Source organism: Octopus sinensis, unplaced genomic scaffold, assembly GCF_006345805.1.
Source record: "Octopus sinensis unplaced genomic scaffold, ASM634580v1 Contig09410, whole genome shotgun sequence".
Classification (NCBI taxonomy): domain Eukaryota; kingdom Metazoa; phylum Mollusca; class Cephalopoda; order Octopoda; family Octopodidae; genus Octopus; species Octopus sinensis.
In genome coordinates, this window is record NW_021831840.1 from 1 (window position 1) to 13194 (window position 13194).

Genomic DNA, 13194 nt, shown 5'->3' on the forward strand with positions numbered 1-13194 from the left:
CTTTCTTTGAGGCAGTCAATTCGCGAATTCCCTCGCCGTGAAAATCGGTCTTCATTCGATCAGATACTGCATCACAAGACTGCCTTATTCTCACGCAGGCGACCAGACTTATTCTCAGCAGGCGTGGACCACCTGGTCTCCCTCCTCTCCCTTCGTGGACCACCTGAATCGAGGAACTCCGGGTCCTCCAGACGTGTTCTTCGTGGTGGCAATGTACGAGCACATATCCTCAGATGTTCTCTGACAGGTCATTTTATTGGGTTACCAACACGTTGGCCTCCTCTGTATTTGATCGTGCATCGACATTGAACGACGACCCGTCCACTCCGGGAGAGTGAGTGACTGTCCTCTCCCCCCGGGACTCAACTCTTATGAGGGGGACGCCAAAATGGTCATTCAGGTCACTTTTGGCTTTATCTCAGACTTGTGTGTGCAGTGGCCGGAGGAGACAAATCCAAGTGGATTCAGAAAATGGGGGCATGGCCCTTTCTATTGAACTAATTATTTCAGTATTGAACAACAAGCTGTTTAGCACGGTTTGGGGTGTCACATCATTTCAGAAAGAGGTTTCCGAGACCTGGTTAGGACACAGGTCTGCTCGGTCGTCGTCCAACTCTTGTCCCACGGCCGTACATTTGAAAATCAATATTTGCACGTGTCCTTTTCGACAAGACAACAATTGATGAAATTGGTATTCCTACTATTCAGGACATTTGACTTTCTGGTTTGGACACGTTTTGATGTGGTAGGCACTGGAGAGACATCTCATTGCCTGTCTTCTGTCTAAACTGGTCCTCATTCTTTTATTCTCTAGCCGCAGAGACCCTGTAGGCTTTCCTTGAGGATGCTTTTGTTAGAAGGTTTTGTTGGCGAGAGAGTGGCAGGGCGGTGGAGTTGGAGGACAGTGAGAGGAGGTCCTGCTACTTTAAGGCCATCAAAGTGAGTCTGAGTATTCTGTTGGAGTGAATCCATTTTGTGGAGTCAAAATCACGGAATTGCGGAATTTTATGACCAGATGGGATTCCGTGTCGGAAATGTTTTTTATCGTCTCATCAAACTGGTCTACACGGACGAGTGTTCAGTGCACTGGTGGGTGACCCTCCTAATCGTCCAGTGTCAATATGGGGGAGGGGAGCCACCCTCGGTTACTCCTGCACACGTGCTGAATCTGATCTATGACCAGGTGGAGGACATGTTGGCCAAACTGACCCTCTTTCTGGACACGTTGGGAGGTCCTCTGCTCATTTCTCTTGTTTTGGAGGACATTGTGAAATCCCTCAGTCTGTTTATGATATCCTGGTGGCCTCTCGTTATTATTTGTAGTACTCCAAATGAGTACTTTGCTTTCCTTGGTGGAGGGAGTTGTGCGAGAGTGGAATATGCGGGGACTGGAGTGTCACGGGAGTGTTATCCTACGACAATGTGCACACGTATTTGGAGAACTGTACTGGTTTACTCTCGACTGTGTATGAAGATGTCTATGAAAGTACTCATAGTGTGGTCCCATTCCCTTGTAACATTCATGGAACGTCGTAAAAGGGAAATGGCAGAACAGTCCTCATTCGATTGGTTTCCGAGGGAGGATTGGAGCTGGGTGGGGTCCCTCGTGTTGTGTTTTAATGTGGCCTGTGTTTGTTATTACCAGAACATGGCCATTTTGCGTGGAATGACAATTTCACTGCAGTCATGGATGTGCTCTCCACCTCCAACTGCAGTGCCTGTGAAGGACCCCCCCCTCGAGATTGTGTGGGACAAGATGTGTCTGATCCCGACTATTCCGATATGTCAGGTTGTTCGCTCTGTTGAATGTTACCTGAGTGCCAACCTACGAATAAATTGAAAAGAAAGGCCAGTGAAACGTGACTGTTCTCCAAATATTTTTGAATTTAGAAATCAGTTTTTGCTTTGAAAAGTGATGAGTTTGTTGGTCTTGAAAGTAAAAATACACATATAACTACGATTGTAAAATTTCGGGCTCTCAGATCCATTTGATGTCTACATTGAAAAAAAAGGATACAAACCTTCATTCTTTTAAATTTTTTTATCCCAAAGATTTTCATTATTTAAAAATTAGAAACAATAATTTGATTAGTTAATAAGACGCTCGGACAGCCTGGCGAATAGCAATGTCATTCCCACAAATACAGCGATCGACAAACGTTCCAAGAGCCAAAATGATTCTCTGGAATCGTTTTTTATCATTGATATCCGTCAACCAAGCGAGCGACGGAAGAGGCGCGTCTTGGGGCCAAAGATCCCCGAAGACTCCAGAGTAAAAGAAGCGAATTCGAGAGGTGGCCTTACTTAAGAATCTTGCAATCCTCGGTCAGCCTCGAAGCGTGCCCAGGATCAACAGCGGGAAGTGCGCGATTTCAGTCGGTGTCTGAGCAGGTGAAGTCCCGAATACGAGATTTCCCCTGCTCGTAAGGGAAGTGGGGACATTTGAGCTTTTTCCGTCTTCTCTATCCAGCTCCACCGGCTCAAAGATTGACGGGACACCCACAGAAACAAAACCTCTCTGTATGATTGCGTTGAGTTCACTGTGGCGAGCAGCTGACCGGCACTCCGACAGCAAGCGAGAGGGTGCAAATCGTACTCTCAACAGTTCCCACACAAAGGCATTTGTGCGCCTGTAAGATCTTCACCCAGACAACGGAGGGAGATTGCGATCCTTAAGCAATCCTTGGTCCACCAGATCGAGATGGGCCAAAGGGAGAGCTTTTAATCAAACACTGCGGAGATCGTCGAAGACCAGATTGCAGCGTGAGCTCGTAAAGATCCTAAGAACAAGGTCAAAGTCGGAGAGAAGGTCATTTCAGTAAAAATACGGTGTATATCTAAACGTGTAAAGGTCTTGGGGGCAGAAAAAGTAGTTCGGGGAGGAAAAAGCCAAATTAGGCTCGATGTCTTTAGCTCCTCGATCATTTTAGATATATTTGAGATTTTTCAAGATAGTGAGCCTTCAAAGGCAGAAGGACACATGAAAAAAGAGAATACTAAGATTTGGTTGACTGTTATTTGAAAGTGGGAAAGAATCTTTCGGAACAAAAAGGATAACCGTGGAACATAAAGATGGTTAACGAAGTAAGATAATTTAAAAAAGCAAAACTGCTCAGAAACTCTACATAACCTCCAATCAACAGGAACAATCGTCCAAACGTTCAAAGAAAACGTCAAGTCACGCTTAAGCAATGCAAAGTATTATAACATCATCACAGCTTTATGTAAGAAAATTTTTGATGAACGTTCTCTCAGGCAAATTTTAGAAATGATCCTAAGAAGGCTAGCTTTAAAATTGATGGTGAAAAACAATTTTCTATGAACGTTCTCTCAAAGCAAATTTTAGAAATGATCCTAGAAGTATAGCTTTAAATTACGCAGAAGAAGAAAAATTTTTATTTAAAAGAGGCTGTTAGTAGAGAATAATAAGGACCTTTGACATTCCTGCCTTTTTAGTCCCGGACACGCTCACTTCTCAGCCGCAAACTAAGACTTACCGCCTTACCTGGTACCCAGACATTATCTTCTCTAGGACCTTAGATAGACCTTTGAAGGACAATTCCTGGGTTTCCGAGTGCTCCTCTCGCCATCCTTAGCCATGGCTAGCCGGCTAGCTTGTCTTCTGACTTTCTTGAGTGCGCTAATTAAATTGATAACGCGTTTCGTCGTCTTTTCATATTTAAGTATAAAAATTGACAGCAGGCAAATTAGTTTATTAAATTAGTTCATTAAATTACGAATACTCGAATGAAGTAGTCATTACTGGTTCCAAAAGGTAATGTCTCTTGTCTACTGTAGTGGAATGGGCTACTCCACTGATAAACTCTTAGTGGGAAGTGATCCTTCCCGCCATCTCATCATTGCCTGTAGAAATGTACAGAAAGGCTTGGAAGCCGTCAGTTCTCTCAGACAAACAACCAAACATGTCAATAAGCCTGTCCTCATAGACATGGTCTCCCGACTGTCCATTTTCAGGGTGTGAATTATATTAAAACACAGTACTCATTCCCCACAGCCCCAGAAAAGACCATCTGGACGGGCTTATATCCAATGAAGAAACCAGGCTGTGGCACGTGCACGTGTCTGGAGTCATTGCATAAAAACTTTTTTCCACCGTATTCTGCACTAAAAAAGTCCAGAAACGTTTTGATATGTTTTCGACAAGCAAACGACTGTTCTGTTAACAGACTGGGTTCATAGCTTTAGTCTGGAGATCCCGCCAGGAGAGAAGAGAGTTTAAAATATATTGAAATTCTTGTTGAATTATGGATAGTTTGGCATGATTTGATTGTTTTTAATTTTATTACTTTGTATGTGAAATAAGAGTGTATTAACATATCGTGTCATTAAAGAAAAGGCAGCACAGATCTATTGAATTAATTCAGAGCTTAATGTTTTTCGTCAAAATAATAAACCAAATTTAATCCTTCTTCGAATCTTCGTTATTTTAAATAGATTTCTTGTTAAGAAATAATTGAAATTTATTTGAATTATCATCATGTAAATTTGAAAAGTAAACGTTTTCGTAGTGAAATTGGCTTACGGAGACAACTTGAGGAAGTTTTGAAAACTCTCAAAGTATCCTCTGCGCCCACAATCCCGATGATCCTGAAGGAAATCTGTATTTGATCACTATAATTGGCGTGTACACTGAAAGAGTGACTTCGGTGCTTTGTTTTTTATCTTTCGTTAACGATTTCTCTTTTTCGTTAGATTTTGGTTTTTTTGACAATAAAACAATTCTATTCCAAGGATTTTTAAAATCAAGTTAAATAATCAATTATCGAATTATAACTTATATATTTTCTAAAAATATTTATTTTTTGAAATGAATAAAATATCGAATTATTATCATAGCGTGTTCTGCACGCTTTCCTGTTGTTGTGTTGTTTTGTTTTTTGTACGTTGATTATTACTTTTTTATTCAAAATTTTTTTAAGTATAATTTTCTATTTGCATTTTATTGCTGATTAAATATTTGTTACATGTAGAATACCTTGAAAAAAGTTATTTTACAAGTTATTTGTGGCTATTGCCTCACTAGTTTAATCTCAATTTAATGCATCTTTTTAATTGATTTTTTTCTATTGTAATATATCATTTTTTTTTTTTTTTTTTTTTTTAAACCAAAACAAAAATTAAACAAAAATTAATTGATATTCTCTCTTCTCTTAGGGGACACTCCGTTGACCGTCATGTCTTGACACCTCTCTCTCTTCGTATTGCAGTAAGAAAGCAGACTCCTCTGGCAAGTCAACTGACACTCCCATTTTCTTCTCCTCTAGCGATAAGACTATCCGTTTCCTTCTCAATTTGGTAGTTGTCGACCTTCATGCCATGTTTGTATTCAACGACCATGCTCTCCAGGGTTTCTTGATTGTCACTGATTGAATGTACGCCTTAGTCGGACCACTATATTCAACTTTTTCATGTAGGACTTATAGAACTTGGTCACTACCCCATCCCATGTCAATACGACAGGGACTATCGTGACTTTTGCCTTGTGAATCTGTGCCAATTCTCCAGCAAGTAGATCATACTTGTGGAGTTTCTCTACTTCGACTTGCTTTAACCTTCCTGGGATGTGACCCGACTTCGATTATCGTTATCTCATTTTTCATTTTTCAAGCACAAAAATGTCTGGCTTGTTGTTTTTAACTTCAATGTCGGTCTGCAACGTCATGTCTACTCGTATTTCAACACGACTATTTTCCACGACCGACTGGACTGAGTGTGCTTTCAATTTCTTGCATTTCTTTATTCCGTACTGACGACAGACGTGTAGATGTATGCATCTGACAATTTCATTGTGTCTTCGCATGTATGACCTTGAAGCATTCTGCTACATCGAGTAGCTAGGTGATCCACGGTTTTTTCTTGCCGACCGCAATGGTTACAATTAGGCTTTGCCTCTCCGAAAAACAAATTGCGATCCTGGGCCAAGCAATATAGTGCCTCGGCCTTTGGGGCATTGTTCCCATTGGCTAGCCATACATTGGACTCCACGATATCAGCACTCGTCCTGAATGCATTTAAACAGCGTGAATTTATCATCTTAGATTTAATGTGTCCATTAGTCTTTTCTTCTGGCACTCCTTAATAAGGTTTACATCCAATTTTGATTGGTCTTCCAGATTGTACTTGAGAGCGAGAAATCTTGCAATCGTGGTCATATGTGTTTTCTTTTCTCTCAAGACCGCAAGATTCCTGCTCTTCTGAGGCACAACGAGGCTTTTTTCTTTCAAGGTCGGGAGAGAAATTGGAGCAGGATGCATTCGCTCTTATTGGAAATTGGATTAAGCCTCTTCCAAAACCATTTCTGCCGAGATATAATCTTTCTTTATTAGCGGGCTTCAGATGGATTCGTAAAGTAGTTAGAATGCGACGAATTACCAGATCAATGGCATCAAACTCACTCGGTTCAATGTCGATCAATCCGATATAGTAGTTGTAGAGAGAGAGTGCATATTCGTTTATCGCTTTAAAGAGTTTACTACTGCACTTAACTTTGTTTTTGCAAGACTCTCGATTCTCTCTTTCACGTTTCTCGAGCATTGTTTTCATTACCTCGATTTTCTTGACATCACTTCCTCTATCCTCCAAGACTCCCAGTATCGATACCCAGCACACCCCATCCAGACATTTTGTAATCTTTCCATAGTCCAGGTTAGTCGCAGACTTTTCCGAGTTCCTCTTGAGGCCAACGGCATCAAAATATTCATCGACATCTTCCATCATTTTTAGAACGGTGTCCTTCTTTCTCAGCAATTATTTTCAGGTCGTCAATAAACAGCAAATGGTTTGTTGAATATGAAACCGTGAACGGGTCATTTTGACCTATACGCACCTTCGGGAACTTCATATTCAAGCTCCTACTTAACGGATCCATTACCAGAGTGAAGAGTTGTGGAGAGAGTGAGTCTCCTTGTAAGATTCCTCTTTCCAATTTTACAGTTCCAATTCTCTTATTGTTAAGTGTCAAAATGACATTCCAATTTTTGATTAAAGTTTCACAAAATTTGTGATCCAATTCGGAATTCCAGACTGATCAAGCACTTGACATAAGAATTCATGATTGACAGAATCAAATGCCTTTCTGACATCGATCCACGTTGCAAATAAGTTATTTCCATACTCACTATTGACACACTGGTTTATTAGTGCTTGTTCCTTTGCGCCTTGGCATTGCCTTCTAGCTCCCAGCTGATTATCCGATAAGGTTAAACGCTTCGATATAGTCTGTAAGCTTTGTATTCACACATTTAGTGACAAGTTTGTACAATATAGGCATGCAGGTAATCGGCCTTAAGTCATTGGGGAATGGCACTTTTCATTTTTTGGAATGAGGTATTTACTCCTGTGTAAACCACTCAGCAGGGGAATACCCTAGGGTACGCGAAATTCTGTAGGGGGTACGCGAAAATTTTTTGAAAATCTATTTAATTTTCGTTTCAACATAAAAAAGTTATTAATTCTAATTATAATAAAAATCATAATTAAATTAAATAATTAATAATAAATAAATCTCCACGCTACTAGTTTTTCTTATGAGTTTACCTGTTAACAAGATTCGAAAATACAACGATAGTTATCTCAACTATGGATTTTATTTTGTGATTAAAAACGGATTTTATTTTGTGATTAATGAAGTAGATCTAAGTTTTTTGTCAATCCTTTTTCCGTAAAAGTTAATGTTTTGCCTTCAAATATTCAAGAAGAAGTTATTGAATTAATAAATTCTTACGAGTCAAAAATCTTATTTGAATCTGCACCATTAATTGAATTTTGGTGTAAAATGACATCAAAATATCACAATATTGGATTTTATATAATCGATTTTTTGCTTTTGTTTCCGACTACATATCTCTGCGAACAAGATTTTCATCGTTGTTTAATTTAAAATCATTCATCGTGCGAGGCTGAATGTTGTTCATGATATTCGGGTGTGTCTTTCGTCAAAGGATCCAGAAATCGATAGATTAGTGATTGATAACAACACCATCCATCTCATTAATTAATATTTTTTTTCCTTAATTTTTTAAAATCGATAAGGGGTACGCGAAAAATTATTTAGATGGCAAGGGTACGCAAGGAAAAAAAGTTTGAGACCACTGATTTAAGGAATGCGAGAGAACTCTTTGTGAAAGATCTTTTGTTTTAAAGAGGCGATAAAGTTTAAAAACTGACGAATGCATATCGTTCTTGTTCCAATCAAATACCCAACCGCCGAGTTAGACTTTGGTGGTCAAAGAGAATTAACCATTGAAATGTTATTTTCATACATATTTTTTAGGTTTATGTCGGTTTATAAGTTCTATTCTACGCCAACCAAGCCTCATCTGAATTCAAAGCAATATCGAAATTTGTTTTCTAACTAGATTATTTGGTTTTTGAATAAACGAATGTCTACCGTTCCACTATTTATATGGTTTATTGTGAGTAGTCTTGATTTTAGATTTTTGAAAAGAATTCAACAATCAGTTCAGCAACATTTACAAAACATTTGACCAAAACAGAATGGAGATACAAGTCATATCGGATTTGCTCCAATTATGAAACTACTGGCTAAATTTATCTTTTCTTCAGTAATTTTGATCCCGTGCCTCTCCAAGATTTTTTTAACACGCCTGACTGAATATAGACCATACGGTCAACACCAGTGTAATTATTTTTACTTGAGCGTACCGGAAGCTTGACAACTCCCTGGCCACGCTTATTTATTTAATAATAAGCGGTAATTTTAATGTTTTAAATATATTCTAGTGTGGTCGTCCACATGCCACTTTTTTTCTAATAACAAATGTATATTCTCATAATAATTTTTTATTAGAAATGTTATTTCTTAGAATAATTCGATCAAGTCGAAACACTCTTAACTTGAAAAATTTTTCATCTCGAAGAAACCCGCTAAACATCAAAATGATCCCTAAAGATCTCCACGACTCTATTTTTAGCCAAGACAGCGGTTTTTTATAAAAATAAAAAACAAGATCTTTTACAAACAAGAACGTGTCATAAAAGCCCAAAAACACCTTCAAACCTTTATAAAGAACTCCAATTTAGAATCTCAAACCGCCGATGACGTAACAATAAAGTTACCTGACCTTCCCGGCAAAAATATCGAGAATATTTTTTCAAAAATGGCCGAGTCTATCTCTCTTCCTTATTTAAAACTGGCAAATGAACTATCAGAATGCCAGTCTCTCCCTTCAATGCCAAAAGAATGGAAAATGATGGAAGGTCTTCGTTTGTTTCATTTCAGGGTGGTTAAAATACAACGAGGATGGCTCGGCAATACAAGTTGATTACCCAGAAGAAACAGCTCTTGTATTTGACGTTGAGACTCTCGTTCGAGAGGAAGGTCGTCCTGTCATGGCCGTCGCACTTTCAGCAACAAATTGATAATATTGGATATATATATGATTAGGTATGGTAGTCGTTATTTAACTAATTCTGATTATTTTTATGGATCAAGAAGGCGACTTTCTGATCTTATTCCAATGGAGACAGTGGCTGATACTGACATGGCTAAACATTCGTCTTCCATTCTAAGGCTTCTGGTAGGTCATAATGTCTCATTTTATCGTTCTTTCATAAAGGAGAAATACCTCTTACAGGTCATATTATATATATTAATAACATAGGGGACTAAAATGAGATTTATTGACACAATGTCACTCCATATTGCTTGTTCGGGATTCACGAGTGATCAAAAAATGGCCATTCGACAAAAGTCAATAGTGGAAGATGAGACAGAAGCTGAGATTTGGATGAATTTGGGGACAACCAACTCCCTACAAGACGTCCATGCGTATCACTGCAAAGGCCAACTCTTAAAAAAAGACCTCCGAAAAATATTCGTGACAGGATCAGTGACTGATGTACGTCAATAATTCAATGAACTTATTGATTATTGTGCTAATGACGTACTGGCTACATTCAGAGTATTTAGTCGTCTTTTTAAGTTGTATTGTTCTCGGTTTACTTTGATTTTATAACTTTTAAGATTTCCGTCGGATGTGACTTTGGCTGGAATAAGATCCATGTATTTGCCAGTAAACGAGAATTGGGAACATTTTTTGAGTCGGTAACAAAATAAATTCCTCCAAGATGAAAAGAAAATAAAACGTCTTTTATTAAACGGGGCAAACAGCGCCGTGGCAAATATCAAAAAATCTGCTGATTGTCCATGGACCTGGGACCTTGGTTGGAGAACAATTCCCTTCAAACACAAAAAAATACCCAAAAAACAACAAATCGATCAAATCTCTGAACTATTCAAGAAGGAACGTGTTCTAAGCATGAACTATCTCAATGATTATCCACGGTTAAGTAAATCCTGTTTAAAATTGTCAGCTGGTATAGGAATATATGTGATAGTCCTCAAAGTAATGAAAGGACGACATTCTCTCCGTCGAATTTGTCACTTTCAAAGAGAATTATCACTAAATTGCTAAAACTAAGTTTTTTTGGATGTCCGTTATTTTACCACTCCGTTTATGGCTGGGGATTTCTTGTTCCCGCGCTTGGAGTGACTGATAGATCTGATATGGATAAATTATATCCTTATCCTTCAAAGTATTTGTTTGTGGTTTGAATTTTTTAGATTTGCCCTTTTTAATATGTAAAGTTTCTCTTTATCATTCCGGAAAATTGTGACGATTTTTTAGAAAATATTTTCAAAAATGGGCCTGAAATACTCAATAATGTTGAGTTACGGAATAATACTTATTGGAAGGTTGCTTTAATACATTTTATTGTAGTTAGGGAATTGGTTTGAGCGGAAATTAAGTTCCTTTTATGAAAAAAGAATCTCCCTTTCACAGGATGTCGATGGGGTACCTCCATCTTGGAATTTTTGCCGTTTTTTAAGACAAGTTGTAAAAACTACTCAAATTATTATAGGATTGTTCAAATCGTAAAATCAACATTGTTTTATGCAAGGAAAACGTTGCAAAACTCAAAAACGGTCAATTAGTCTCTGAGTTTGCTCCAGAATCCACAGATTTGTTGATTTTGGCCACAACTTTGACTTATTGGCGAAATAACCTCGATATAATTAAGTTAAACAATTAAATATATTTTGAGGTCTCAATTCGTCGTTTGGTTAAATCAAAACGAGATTGCTTCCCCAAACTCCAAAGGTTTATTTGGGACAATACTTCCACGTGTTATTATCGAAAGGACAGTGACGAGACGGGCAGTTGAGCCTACATGGCTGACTGCTAGTAATGCATGAGTATTTGTTAGCTTTGATTTCTATCAGACTGATCGTATTGGTAGTGAACTGAAAGCTATGATTCAATCACCCGTGGACTATCATTTTGTTGGGGCAGATGTAGATTTGGAGGAGTTGTGGATTGCTTCTCTTCTTGGGGATGCATATTTTTCAAAAATTCATGGTAATAAGTTTTTTTGTGAATTTTTAGGAAGTACTGGGTTTTCGTGAATGCTTCATCAGGGAAGTAAATCTGAGGGGTCAGATCTCCATAGTCGGACTGCTGAGATCATTGGAATAGCAATAGCTGGCTCTCTAAATTCAAGAAACGGAACAATATTCAGTTAAGAACTTTTCACGGAGAGTCTTATAAGACTAACGTAACTTTGAAGAGAAATAAATTCTTTTATTTCAGTAATTTTCAAAATGCAAAAAATATGAACCTGCAAATATTTATAACGCCGACGAAACAGGAATATTCTACAAAAATATTCCTTCAAAAAGTGTTTGTCAGAAAAATCGCCCAGGGCAAAAAATGCTAAAAGACCGGTTTATTGTATTTCTTATATTTTAGATTTTCTTTGTTGCTGTGTCCAAATATGACGGGGACAGATAAAAAAGTCCATTGATGATTGGAAAATTTAAGAAACCTAGATGCTTTAAGAATTTTAATGTGGAAAAATATATTGATTATAGACATTCTGGAAGGTCGTGGATGACTAGCAAAATTTTCAACGAATGGCTTCTTTCATGGGATCGTGATCTTCAAAAGAAAAAAAACAAAATTCTGCTTGTTGTGGATCGATGCCCTTCACATAAAATTTACTTGAATTTAGTATCAATTGAACTGCTATACCTTCCAGCAAAAACGACCACAATTTTACAACCTATGGATCAGGGAATCATCCGCTCATTTAAAGCGAACTTTAACAAAATTAAATTTGATGCGATGTTAGAGAAAATTGACAATGGAACTGATCCTGTCGATTCACACAAGAAGCTGAATCTAAAAGACGGCCTTTTGTTTACGTATTTTGGATGGAAAAATGTTACTCAAGAAACAATTGCAAATTGTTTTAAGCATTCCAATGGATTACTTGTGAAAATCAAAACCCAAAAACAGATACATTGATAATTACGATAAAATTATCACGACGCTAAAATTCCTGATCGGATAAAACCAACGGAATTTATGGATCACAGTTTCACTGAGATGGATGAAGTGAGGAATTCCTCATGGATACAAATCAACCTGCTTAAGTTATTCAGAAGATAACCAAGAAAATCAGTTATTAATTGTTACAGTAAATAGAGATACCAGAAATAGCGATCCGAGTAAAATAATTATAAAATTTTATATTGTCCAAATAGAGAAATCTATAAAGACAAATACTGTGCAGGGACGATTTTTTCGTTAATTTGATAATTTTATAAATTAATAAATAGCTTACTACAAAATCTGCTTTAAAATCGTACAGGAATAATGAAAATATTTGCTTAAGAATAGATTCGTTTATTGTTTGAATTGTTAATTTTTTTAAATGTTTAAATGACGCTTTTTGTTAACAATTTAGTCAATTTCGCGTTTAAATCTTTATGGAGTGTATTTTTAGTTTCGATTTCATTTTATTTAAACAAAATGAAAATATGGAAAAGTAATTCAAATTCTTTTTTTTTTGAAATAGCAAATAGTTGCTATTTTCGATTTGCATCATAAAAGAACAAAAATTTAAGATATAAGAAGTTTATTCCGAAACAAAATTTTTATAGTTTTCCAACGATAGCTAGTCTATTAATATCGATCTCGTAAGGGGCCTCATGATTGATCAACATATTCGTCGAACTAATTTGGACCCTGTCGTGCTGTAAAATCCCAACGACAGTATATTCAGTACAATCCAAATGTTCGTGGAATGGTCGACGGCGTGTTTGTTTGTATCTGATCTGTGTCGGTGTGGATGACCACTTTCGTCCCC

General features: G+C 37.5%; 1 pseudogene; it reads right to left on the reverse strand.

Moving 5' to 3' along the window:
• Positions 1 to 3107: 3107 nt before the first annotated feature.
• On the reverse strand, positions 3108 to 3290 carry LOC115228104 (annotated as a pseudogene).
• Positions 3291 to 13194: the final 9904 nt, after the last annotated feature.